We start from the raw sequence: 12,318 nt of genomic DNA on the forward strand, positions 1-12,318 counted from the left end.
CTCAGGTGGCAGAAATCATTCCTAATTAGCCACCAACTCATTCCAGTCTACACCCAGCTCCAACTCAGCACAGTGAACACCCAAGGATGTGTTGTTTCCTGCCTGCTACCTCAGCACTCACACAGGCCCAAACCTGCCCGTCTTCAACGCTTACCCTCTGTGGTGTGGAGCTCAGTGAATGAGCCCGAGAGGACAGAAAAGTGGGGAGAGTGTGGTCTACACCCCTTACCTCTGCTGTAGCCTCAGAGTGAAAGGCTGGGTGATTTTCCCATCCGTTCCCCAAGGCAATAGGATCTAGAATGCTCAGAATGGAGCCTCCATACTAAAACAGCAAATGTTAATAAATGTTCATGTTGGGATGATGTGGTATCTCACCATCATTCAGGTAAGGCCTGTGTATTTCTTCCCACACACTTGTGCATTAAGACCTGGAGCCCACTTGAAATCCCAAGATCTAAGGAATACTAACGTTCAAAGCTTTATTCACAACATCCGAAGATGTGAAAATGGCTTGTTGCAGGTCCACTTAAGAGGGTAACAGTGAACTATGGAGTGTCATTTATTGTTCCTTACGCAACATCACAACCTGTGCTGAGCATCAGTCGCCATGATCTTTCCCTTAGCTGCAGCACTGAGTTTCATCTCACACTTGGGGGAAAATGTGTTGCAAACGAAATAATGGAACAGAGGTTTGCATTGCAAAGTAGCAGAAATCAATGGTGGGCTGGAGCTGTGGGAGGCCTAGCTATAGAACAATCCATGTATATGATAAATTGCACCCTTCTTCTGTTGAAAACAAACTGGGCTCAAATTCATTGCACTAACTTTATTGATTTACAGTTTTAGAAGGTAACAGTCATGTGACTGCGTGGCTGACCCTCGTAATGGTCCATGTTCCTCGACAAGTTTTCTGATAGGCTTGAGTTATTTTTCCCTCCTAGGCCACAATTTAAATAGAGGACAACCTCAGCAGTTTCCAGTGAATGAGAAAATGCAAGACGCATCTCACGTGTTTCCTGTGCTAACTCGTTTTCCCTAGTATATGGATTCACACTCTCCTACAACCTCAATGAGCATAAGTTTTATCCAACATGAATGAATGTCTCAAAGAGACAAGGAGCCCATGACCTCTGCTGTTAAGCTTCTTGTCTTGGGGATAACTTGAGGGTCTAGAAACTTTGAAAGACTCTTGAGTCCAAAGCCTGCCTTCCTTCCCCACATTTCAAAATGTTAGTTAATAAATATACTCTCAACCTACTCCCTACCCACAGTGAGCACTTGTTGGATCTCAGGGCTAGCACAGATACTGTAATTGCATAGTTTTCTGAGGTCCATTATGTCTGTGGGTGTTAAAGGTGAAATACGGAAAAATCCTGTCTAGGCTACAATTTCCTCATCAGTTCCTCGTGAATTCTAGTAGCTTCAGCTAGTGTTGAGGGAATTCCGTGAAAGACGATGCCAGCCAGGTACTTAAGGTAGTAAATACATGATCACTTGGAAAACTTTCAAACACGACTAACACGTTTTGCTCCAAAGATAAAGGCTCCTAGTCACGGGCTTCATGTAGAGACAGAAGGCTTCTTTCTTTCTCAAGCAACCACTGTCCTGGAAGGATCTCTTCCTGACATGACATCCTATGGCTTCCCCACAGCTAAGTCTGATGTGGCTGAAACGGGGCCCTGCTGTGCTTGGGACATTAGGATTCTTGTCTCCCTTCATCTATGACAGATGTCAAGAGGACAGATTCTCTCTTGAGAAAAAGCCCCAATTAAATATGCTCATTAAAACTCTCTGATTCTTCCGCTTTCTTCAAATGCACAGCAAAAATGAATCTGTTTCTGCTGACCTGAAACCTGGCCAAAGAGTACTTGGCCCAGGCGAGGTGTGGGCTGGCTGCCAGAACCATGTGGGCGGTACACAGCAGTTTCCCCGGCAAATGCCAGGCTCTTCCTGCTGCCCCTCCAGCTGGTGGTCAGACACTGGTGGGTGACTGCATAAGGAACCCTGAACAGAATATCTCAGTTTACTCACGATCAAGAAGAAGAGAACAAATTCCACTAAAGTGAGTTCAAATCTGTCCAGTCAGGCCCTAACTGGTCTCATTTACTAATCCTGGCTTTCTGTGTACATGATACAAAGCAAGACAGTACGGGGAGAATGGAACAGAACGCAGGCATACATACAGAGCTAATTGTAAACCATTGTCAGCATCAGATGCAGTGTGTGAACAGAGGATACCGATGAGTCTTTGAAGATCTAAAATAAATAAATAGATAAACAAAAATACAGTCCCTTTTAGCCCCACTACACTAATACCACCATCAGAACTTGGTAATGTTTACAACATATTTACTGCCTTAATAGGTGGTGCCATGCAGTTGAATGCTACGTGTTCATTCATGGCACATTAATATGTGTTAAATCAATTAATCCCGTAAAAGCCCCTTGATGAGATCTAATCACATCATTCTTCCTACTTGCAGAAAACAAGAATGAGATTTAGAGAGAATGAAATAACTTGTTGATAAAGGTAAGAGCAGGCAGGAAATGACAGATGAAAGATGACCGTGTCGTCTGATACTCTGGTTGTGTGACAAACCCTCTGTTACTGAAACCGTTACAGTGATACTCACCCTCCTCTTTGGCCTCCTGGAGCTTGACTTCAGGTCGTAAACACATCCTGTCATCTCCTTCAAATGGCCTCACTGCTTCTATACAAACTGAAATGACTGGAATCCTAACCCATTTAAAAATCGGAGTATGTGTGTCCTGCAGTTCATTGGGGGATCGGCAGTCTGTCTGTACACTGATCTCCATGGAATCCTTATAAACATTTTCCTTTGGAAGGAGCATGCTGCTTTATTAAGTCAGCTTAAATTACTGTCTTTCATTGCTTGATCATCTTTTATCATCATGACCTGTGTCTCCATTGGACTTGAAGAATACCAGGACATGGACCATGTCCTTAGAATTACTCTCAGCCCCAGCCACATGCCTGTGCCAGTTGGTAAGTGTTAATTAAACTTGATGCAGCCTCTTCCTCGGCTTCAGCATAAACTCCCCATTAGTCAGTATTTAACCGGCCTTATGAGCTTCTGAGGAAACTGTACAGCCATCAGCCAGAGTCTGGTAGCCCCTCTGAAAAACATGTGACTTTTGAAGGACTCAGAGAATGGGCAGATGACTCCCTGACCTACACCCATGCTCCTCCCATGGCAACCTGGGTGAGTCCCGCACCAGAACCTCATCATGTCCAAACACCTCCATGGATCTCCCAAGGTCAGAACAGGCTCTTCTGGCAATGCTGGCAGAGAAAAGACATCTGGCAAATGTGAACATGCTGGCACCAGGCACCTGGCCCACTTAAACCAGCTTTAGTTATGAGCTTCACGTCTGTATCCAGGCCAATACTGAGGGTAGGGGATGACTGTATCTCCTGTCCAAAATCTGGTCTGCGCATGCCAGGCTCATGATGGTCATCTGTTTCACGGTCTGTCCGTGGCACCTGCAGCTCAAACAGCCAAAGCCAGAAGTTATGTGTTAGGTCTTGGCAAGCCTAACACACCATAGTAACGCCAAGAGCTAAGAAGGTGATGAGTTGCCTAAATTGTCTTGTCAGCATCACTTGCAGGGTTCAATATTCAAATCCTGAAAGGTCAGATGAAAGATATTCCAGGAATATTACATTTCACAGATGCTAGTGGAGGGAGGGAAAGATGTAGCAAACTGTGAAGAGCTCAGTGATTTCTCAGGGGGTGAGAATTAAGAGTCCTTTACTGCCTCTGCAATGCTGAGTTGTTGATGACTAACAACTTTCATTAAGAGCCGAGCACTCTCCATTTTCTTGACAAGAAGACAAGATAAACCAGCCTTAGCAACAGAAAGAAACATTGTAACCATGGTTTGAGATTGTATTCCACTAAAACTGCCTTAAAAGAGACGCCTTTCTAAACTGGAGAACTGGGAACAACATGGGTAAATACAGAAATGCTTTTATTTTTTTTTAAGCTTATTAAAGGTTATTAGATTTTTTTAACCAAAAAATGATTTCAATGTATGTGGGGTTTAAAATAAATGTAGCAGTTGAGTCTATGAAGAGATCCCAAAGGTCAAGAAAAGAAGCAGGAGAATACCGTTGTTCAAATAATGTGATGTTAATTGTTAGAACACTGTGACTTCTTGGATGGAAAGGTCCCTATTGGCACACACATTTCAAACCTGTGGTCTTCAATGGGTAGTAGTATAGGTGGGAAAGTTTAGGAGGTGTGATCTTGTGGGAAGTAGGGTGTAACTAGAGACAGCATTAAGAGAAACAAGCCTTCTGTGTATCTCCGCTTCATGCTTATGGTAAAGGATATGAACGCTCAGCTTCCTGTGCCTGCCTACTGCTTACTGCCACGCCTCCCCACCCCAGTGGACTTTTATCTCTCTGGAACCATAAGACAAAGTAGACTCTTATTTTTTTGGGAATGATATTTTACATTCTACAGCATCAGAAAGATAACTAATACGAACATGACTTAACAGTAAAATAAGCTTCTGATGAAGATAACAAAGCAGCCATTGAAATCAGATGGCAGAGTCGGAACTAACCTGCCAATAAAAGATGTGATGAAATAAAATACTGAAAAACCGAGTTAGCATCAAAGGATGACATAAAGACAGAAAGAGGGACAAAAAACGTATAGGACACGTAGAAGGAAAATGATTCATTTGCATATTAAACCCGATCACATCAAAAATCACATGGAAAAAACATAAGCACAAAACTTGAAAGCAAGTCAAATTGTATTTTACAAAGAGGATCAAACAATATGCTATTTAAAGTAATCACCTTCAAATAAAACATACAAACAGATTAAAAGTAAAGTTATAGATCATTGCGTATTGATTACTGGCCGACTAGTTTCAAGGAAACAAATAGGATCGTACACAACAGGGATCATTTTCAATTAATAAACGGCCACTTCTATCAAGTTGGGGTATGAGCCCTAATGTTTTTATACTCTATAGCAGAAATGAGAAAGCTGATAAAATCGTAAGAGTTTAAGGTTTCAACATCCCTCTCTAGATAAATATTAGAAAACCATACAAAAACTTGGTAAAAGGGATTAGAGAGATGTATCGGGCATTAGAAGTGTTTGTTGTTCTTGAATAGAACACAACTCGAGCTACCTTGGATGGCTCACAGCCAACCACTGTGACCCCAGGGCATCTGATATCCTCTTGAACTCCACCATCACCTGCACACACATAAATACCCCAACATAGTCCCATGCATACACATTTGTTTTTTTTGTTTTTTTTTTTTTTCACCATGAACGTTGGGTCCGGGATATCAAAGATTTAAGCAGCAACTGACCTGAAAGCATCCTTCTTGAGAACGAGCCCTCACAATGCCAGAAGTTGCTATGCCATTCCTAATACACAGTCCTGGTACATCTGGGAATCTCCCTTAGTGGGAACTGGCCATCGCTGAGAGCACCACACAGCTCTGGAAAGTTCCAGTCTGTGTGAGAGTGATAGGAATTGCATTTCAGTGTGTTGTGTATACACACCAGGAAACAGAGATGCATAACACTATGTGTAAGAACATCAATAGCCACTAAATCTTTAAGAATGAACCTGGTAAAAGATATTCAAAATCATACCCTGGAAAATATAAAATATCACAAAGAAAAATAAAAAATGATGTCAGTAATTGAAACCTTACTATGTTCAGTGGTTAATTCTCTCTGAATTGATGTATAAATTATATGTACTCTCTGTCAATATACTAGCAGAATTTTTTATGTCAGTTTATTTTACTTATTTAAAAACTGACAAGCTGACTCTCATGGAAATGCAAAGGAACGAGGAGCTGAAATAGAAAATGAAAACCTTGGACTAGTGGGAAAGTTGACCTTACACCACTTGACTTCCAAAAAATATTATAGTTACAAAAGTGAAAACTGTGGGCACAACAGGGAGGTCAATCAATATAAAACACAGCAAGGAGAATCCAGAATCCAGTAGATGTGGGTCTGAGCAATTGATTTTTGACATAGGAGAACAGGTAATTTGTAGAAAAAGAGAGTCTCTCCAACCGTGCTATAAGAATTGGATATCAACAAACCAAACAGAAGAACCACACTCAAAAAAAGTTATATACAAATGAAACACATAACTAAATGTAAAATCTAAAACTATCAAACTTTCAGGAAAAGAAACAACAACAATCCACTGTGGCTTTTAAATCCATCATGACTTGCTTGACATACATCACAAACAGTTGCATAAATAAATTCCATAAAGTAGACCTCATGAAAATGAAGTTATAGTCTTAAAACTACACTGTTATTAAGAGAAAAGTGGCAAACATTAAGTTTTTAAAGTTGCGAGTCACATTGCTAATCTGTATCCGAATTAAGTAAAAGCAACCCTATTTTCTAAATGGACAGATTATTTAAAGAAGAGTTTTACAAAGAAGAATCCTGATGAGAAATGTCCAACATGATTAGTCATTGGGAAAATGCTAATTAAAACCACAATGATACCATTATTGCTGCTATTAAAATGGCTATAAAAAGACTGAACCTGCCAGATATTGGCAAGGAAATGGAGTAGCTTATTGTTTTACACACTGCTAAAAGAATATGAGATAGTCTAATAACTTTGAAGATGGAGCACGGTGGGTTTGGTTTTTTATCTTACTTATTCACTTTCCATCCTTCTCACTGCCCCCCTTCAGGTTATCCCCTCCCACAATCTTTCCCTCCCTACCACTCTTCCTTTCCCCTCTGAGTGGGTGGCCCCACTCCTGGGTATTCTTCCACCCTGGCACTTCGAGTCTCTTTGGGGATAGGCCCATCCTCTCCCACTGAGGCCAGACAAGGCGGCGCAGCTTGAAGAACTTATCCCATGTACAGGCACAGCCTTTGGGATAGTACTTACTGCAGTTGTTTATAATTCACATGAAGGCCACCTTGCACATCCGTTGTTACATGTGGGTGAGGAGGCCTAGATCCAGCCCGTGTGTGTTCTCTGGTTGGTAGTTCAGTCTCTGAGAGCCCCCAGGGTCCAGGTTGGTTGACTCTTTTGGTCTTCCTGTGGAGTTTTTATCCCTCCAGGCCCTCAATATTTCCTCCTATTCTTCCATAAGAGTCCCCAAGCTTCCCATCCACTGTTTAGTTGTGGTGGCTGCATCTGTCTGAATCAGCTGCTGGTAGAAACTCTCAGAGGATCAACATGCTAGACTCCTGCGAGCACAACCGAGTATCATTTGTAGTGTCAGGGATTGGTGCTTGCCCTGGGGATGGGTCTAAGTTGGGCTGGTTATTGGTTGGCCATTCCCTCAGTCTCTACTTTATTGCCTGTGCCTACATTACTTGTAAATAGGATAAATTTGGGGTTGAAAGTTTTGTGGGTCTGTTGATGGCTCTATTGTTCCACTAAGGTTCCTGTCTGGCTACAGGAGGTGGCCTCTTCAGGTTCCATATCTTCAATGCTGTGAGTCACAGCTAAGGCCACCACCATTGATTCTTGGGTAGGTCCCTTATCCCAGATTTCTGTCAGTTCCTGAAGATGCCTCCTACCTCCCCAACCCATTCCTCCTCAGTTACAGATTTCCATTTATTCTCATGGTCATCTGGCCATTCCTTCTGTCCCTTCCCACACCTGATTCTGAATCCCCCATTCCCCTCCCCATACCATCTTCCGTCAAGTTCCTTCCCTCCATCTGCCTCTTATGACTATTTTATTCCCCCTTCTAAGTGAGATCCAAGCTTCCTCATTTGTGCCTTCCTTTTTGATTAGCTTCTTCGGGTCTGTGAAATATAGCATGGGTATTCTGTATTTTATGGCTAATATCCACTTATAATTGAGTACATACTATGTCTGTTCTTTTCGGACTAGGTTACCTCACTCAGGAAGATATTCTCAAGTTCCATCCATTTGCCTGAAAAATTCATAATGTCTTTGTTTTTAATAGCTGAATAGTATTCCATTGTGGAGATGTACCACATTTTCTTTATCCGTCCTTCTGTTGAGGGATATCTAGGTTGTTACCAGTTTCTGGTTATTATGAATAAAGCTGCTATGAACATAGTTGAACAAGTGTCCTTGTGGAATGATGGAGCATCTTTTGGGTATATGCCCAGGAGTAGTATAGTTGGGTCCTGATATAGAACTATTTCCAGTTTTCTGAGACACCATCAAATTGATTTCTAAAGTGGCTGTACAAATTTTGACTACCACCAGCAATGAAGGAGTGCTTCCCTTACTCTACATCCTGTGTTGTCACTTGACTTTTTGATCTTAACCATTCTGATGGGTATAAGATGGAAGCTCAGAGATGTTTTGATTTGCATTTTCCTTATGACTCAGGATGTTGGCTATTTGAGATTTCTCTATTAGAATTCTTTGTTTAGCTCAGAGCCCCATCTTCCAATTTGGTTATTTGGGTTGTTGGTAACTATCTTCTTAAATTGTTTATAAATTTTTTTATATTAGCCCTCTATCAGATATAGAATTGTTGAAGATTATCTTCTAATCTGTAGACTGTCATTTTGTCTTATTGAAAGTATAAGCATGGTGGTTTTTTAAAATGAGGAAGCTATACCATATAAAGCAGCCAATATACTTGAACATAGTTACCCAGAATAGATAAAAGATTTACATAATTCAAAAATCTGTGTAGACATGTATAGCATGCCTATTTTTATTGTATACAAACTGAGCTGTCTATATAGTAAAATGTGACTCAAAAATCAACAGAATTAACTGTCCATTGAGATAAACAATGTAGATTAATCTCAAAACTAATACAATAAAAAATTCAGAGAACTAAGCAAGACCCAAGAAAGCCCATACTATATGATTCCTATTTGTATGCATTTCCAGAAAATTTTATTCTTTTTTTGAAATTATAGGAGATATGTTTGCATGTGTGTACAGTATCTGCAGAGGTCAGTATCAGACACGGGGTCACCTTAACCTGGAATTATGAGCAATTGTAAACTGCCTAACATGGGTATTGGGAATTAAACTCTGGTCCTCTGCAAGAGTACCAGAAACTCTTAATTACAGATCCATCTTTTCAGTCCCTAGAAAATGCAGTTTATAAACGGAGAGGAGATGAGGAGCTTTCTGTGGCTGGTGGTAGACACTAAGAAAGATTCACAGGGATGAACTGAAACAGAAATAAGGAAAATGGAAATGATGTATCCTGATTGTCTTCCTGAATAAAATTTATAGATGTGACCATGTGTCTAAATTTACCTAATTGTCTACTTTAATTTTTGGAAACTATTTGAGTTTTCTACTCTGTCACTGTGATAAGACACTATCAAAAACTAATTTGAGAGAGGAAAGGTTTTATTTAGTTTGCACATTCTAATCAGTTCATCACTGAATAAAGTCAAGTGCAGAAATTCATGCATGGCAGAAACCTGGAGACAGGAACTCAAGCAGGACCATGAAGAAATGGTGCTTATTGGTTTGTTCCTGGTGCTTTTATTCAGCTACCATTTTTTTCCAATGACTTATTTACTTATTCACTTTATATCTCCATCACAGCCCCCAGCTCTCCTCTTCTTCCAGTCCCACCCTTACAAGTTGAACCCCCCCATCAACTCTCTCCTTCTCCTCAAATACAGAGAAGTCTCCCTTGGGTACCACCAGCTCTGGGACATCAACTCTCTGTTGAACTAAGCATACCCTCTCCCACTGAGGCCTGATCAGGCAGTCCAACTCAGGAAGGGGATTCTATAGCAGACAGCAGAGGCAGAGACAACCCTGACTCCAACTATTAAGGGAGTCTACAGCTATCATTTTTGTACCTCCCATGACCATCTGACCAGGAGGGGAGTTACTCACTGTGGATTGAACCCTACATCAACATTCATTAGTCAAGAAAATTCCCCCACAGAATTGTCTACAGTTCATTCTGATGGAGTCACCTTCTCAGTAGTGGTTCCCTCTTTCCAGGATGAGCCTTCAATCAGTACAGTAATGGGTCAGTACTCACATAGCATAAAACTCACAGCATTCAGTTCATATTGCTAGCTTGATAATTTTGTTCAGGTAGTCCTTAGTTCACCTCTCAATATAACTCATTTCTAAGAACTTATAGGTTCTAAATTGTATTCCTTATTTAGTTGTAATATTGAAAAATATAAAACAAAAATATGTCTAAGATACTTTCACAGGTAGATATGATATGAATTTTAATGCACTTAGCAGATGTTTGTTAACATGAGGAAAAAAAAAAGAGTTGACAAAACTGTGGAACCAGCCCCACTCAGGAAAACTCCAAATCCAGTATAAATCCAAGAAGTTCTATTGTTGGTGGTTGGTGGGCAAACAGACACTTAGTAAATGTATTACTTGTCTTGATGACTGAGAAGAATGCAGTTCATAGAAATCATTTCACTTCCCTGAACGTCCCTGAAGTAAAATTCAATGACTTATGAATTCTAGTCTCCAGTTCCTACAGCCAAATTATTGAGTGGCAGAAAAGAAAATTAATTATGTTACTGAAAGGAATGTCACAGATAACAAGACATAAGGCTTAAAATAAATAGAAGCATGTCCTTAGGTCTGGCAAGTCTGTTCAACACTTTCTGCCTCAGTTTCTTTGATGTGCCTCATTCACCATGTTGTAGTCACAGAGGTCTCTTATTCTTCAAATGTTTCAATTCTGTTCTTTCTCTGGACTCCTTCCCTTGATCATAAGACAATATTTTAAGAAACTATTTATTCTTCCCATGACTGGCTCCTTCCTCACATCACCTCCTTGAAGAAGCCTCCCTCCATCCTTGAAGGCAAATCTCCCAGCCCCTTCAATTACCATTATATACCCAGGCTTCATTGTCTTTCATAACAATCACAAACCAAAATTACAATTTTTCTATTATTTTACTTGCTGTTGTAAAATAGCATATGAACGTTGGGGCGGGGGGGGGGGGTCTATGAAACTGGTTGGGTTGTTTTTAAATTTTTGGTAAAATGTCTCTGCCTTAGTTATTTTTATGATGCTGTGACAAAACACTATGGCCAATGACAGAAGAAAGCATTTAGTTTGGGATTATGGTTTCAGGGGTTAGAGTCCATGATGGAAGAATAAAGGCATGGTATCTGGAACAGGTAAGAACTCAGGTCTCAAAACACAAACAGGAGGCAGAGAGAATACACTGGGAATGGCAAGACAGTTTAGAAAACTCAAAACTGGCCTCCAGTGACACATCTCCCTGCAAGGCCACACCTCCTAATACTTCCCAAACAGTTTCACCTACTATGATGTCTGACAGTGATGGTAGCCTCTTATTCAAACTACCCTAGTCTCTATCATTAAAAACTACTACCTTGATGGAATGTAAACATTTTATGGACAAGAATTTTCTCTGTTTTTCTCCATATACTAATACTAAGAATAGCATATGGCAAATAATAATTACTTCAAATCTATTATATGAAGCATGGATAGCCTATTAAAAGAAGACTAATCCCTCCCATGGTTACTTAATGAGCCTCTCAGAGAATATGATAACTCTGATAAACAACTTAATCAAATATATAAAGGTATAGAAGCTCTTGTTTGGAAAATGTGGTATACACCGTAGTTAATACCTCATGAGTCATGGGCATGTTTTAAATGGAATGGGAGGATACAAAGTACTTCCTGGAGCAGAGGTGGAACCTCCCTGCTGAGAGAAATCTGCCTTGCTTTGACTGGATCCACCACTGAGGTCTTTTACCACTGGCCTTCAGAAGCAGTTATCTCAATGGCTCGCTTTCAATAATCTTTATGGTTTTGGATTTTCCCTAGAAGAAACAAAATTTGCAGATCCATGCTACTTAAAATATATCAACAAAGTGGAGCTAGGAAAACATTGTGGGAGAAGGACCACTCAGTGTGACTACAACATACATCCCCTGAGGCTTGCTGGACAACAAGGAAACAGGGAGAGCAAATGCCTCACCTGGGTTAAGCTACTTACTACAGGAGTATCATGAGTGGGGTGTGAGGCAAGTAATAACATTGGACACTTGGGCTAATAAAAACAGTTCCAGATTTGGCGGGAGGTGGGGGGAGAAGTATAAACAAATATTACTAGAGGTAGTTGGAACTATAAGAAAATCTATAAATGTGCTAGAGAGGTTGGAGTGCTCACCCCACCTCTGGACCTTTCTGAGCGATGTTCTACCAGTTGTTTTCCCGTACCGGAAGGATGGCTTCTGAAAAATTGGGCTAGCAGCAGCAGCATCTCTCACATCCACTCTGGTTCTGTTATTCCTGTGTTCTTCCTGTGGTAACATCACGTTCCATGACCCTCCCTA

This window comes from Micromys minutus (genome assembly GCF_963924665.1).
Source record: "Micromys minutus genome assembly, chromosome: 7".
Classification (NCBI taxonomy): Eukaryota; Metazoa; Chordata; class Mammalia; order Rodentia; family Muridae; genus Micromys; species Micromys minutus.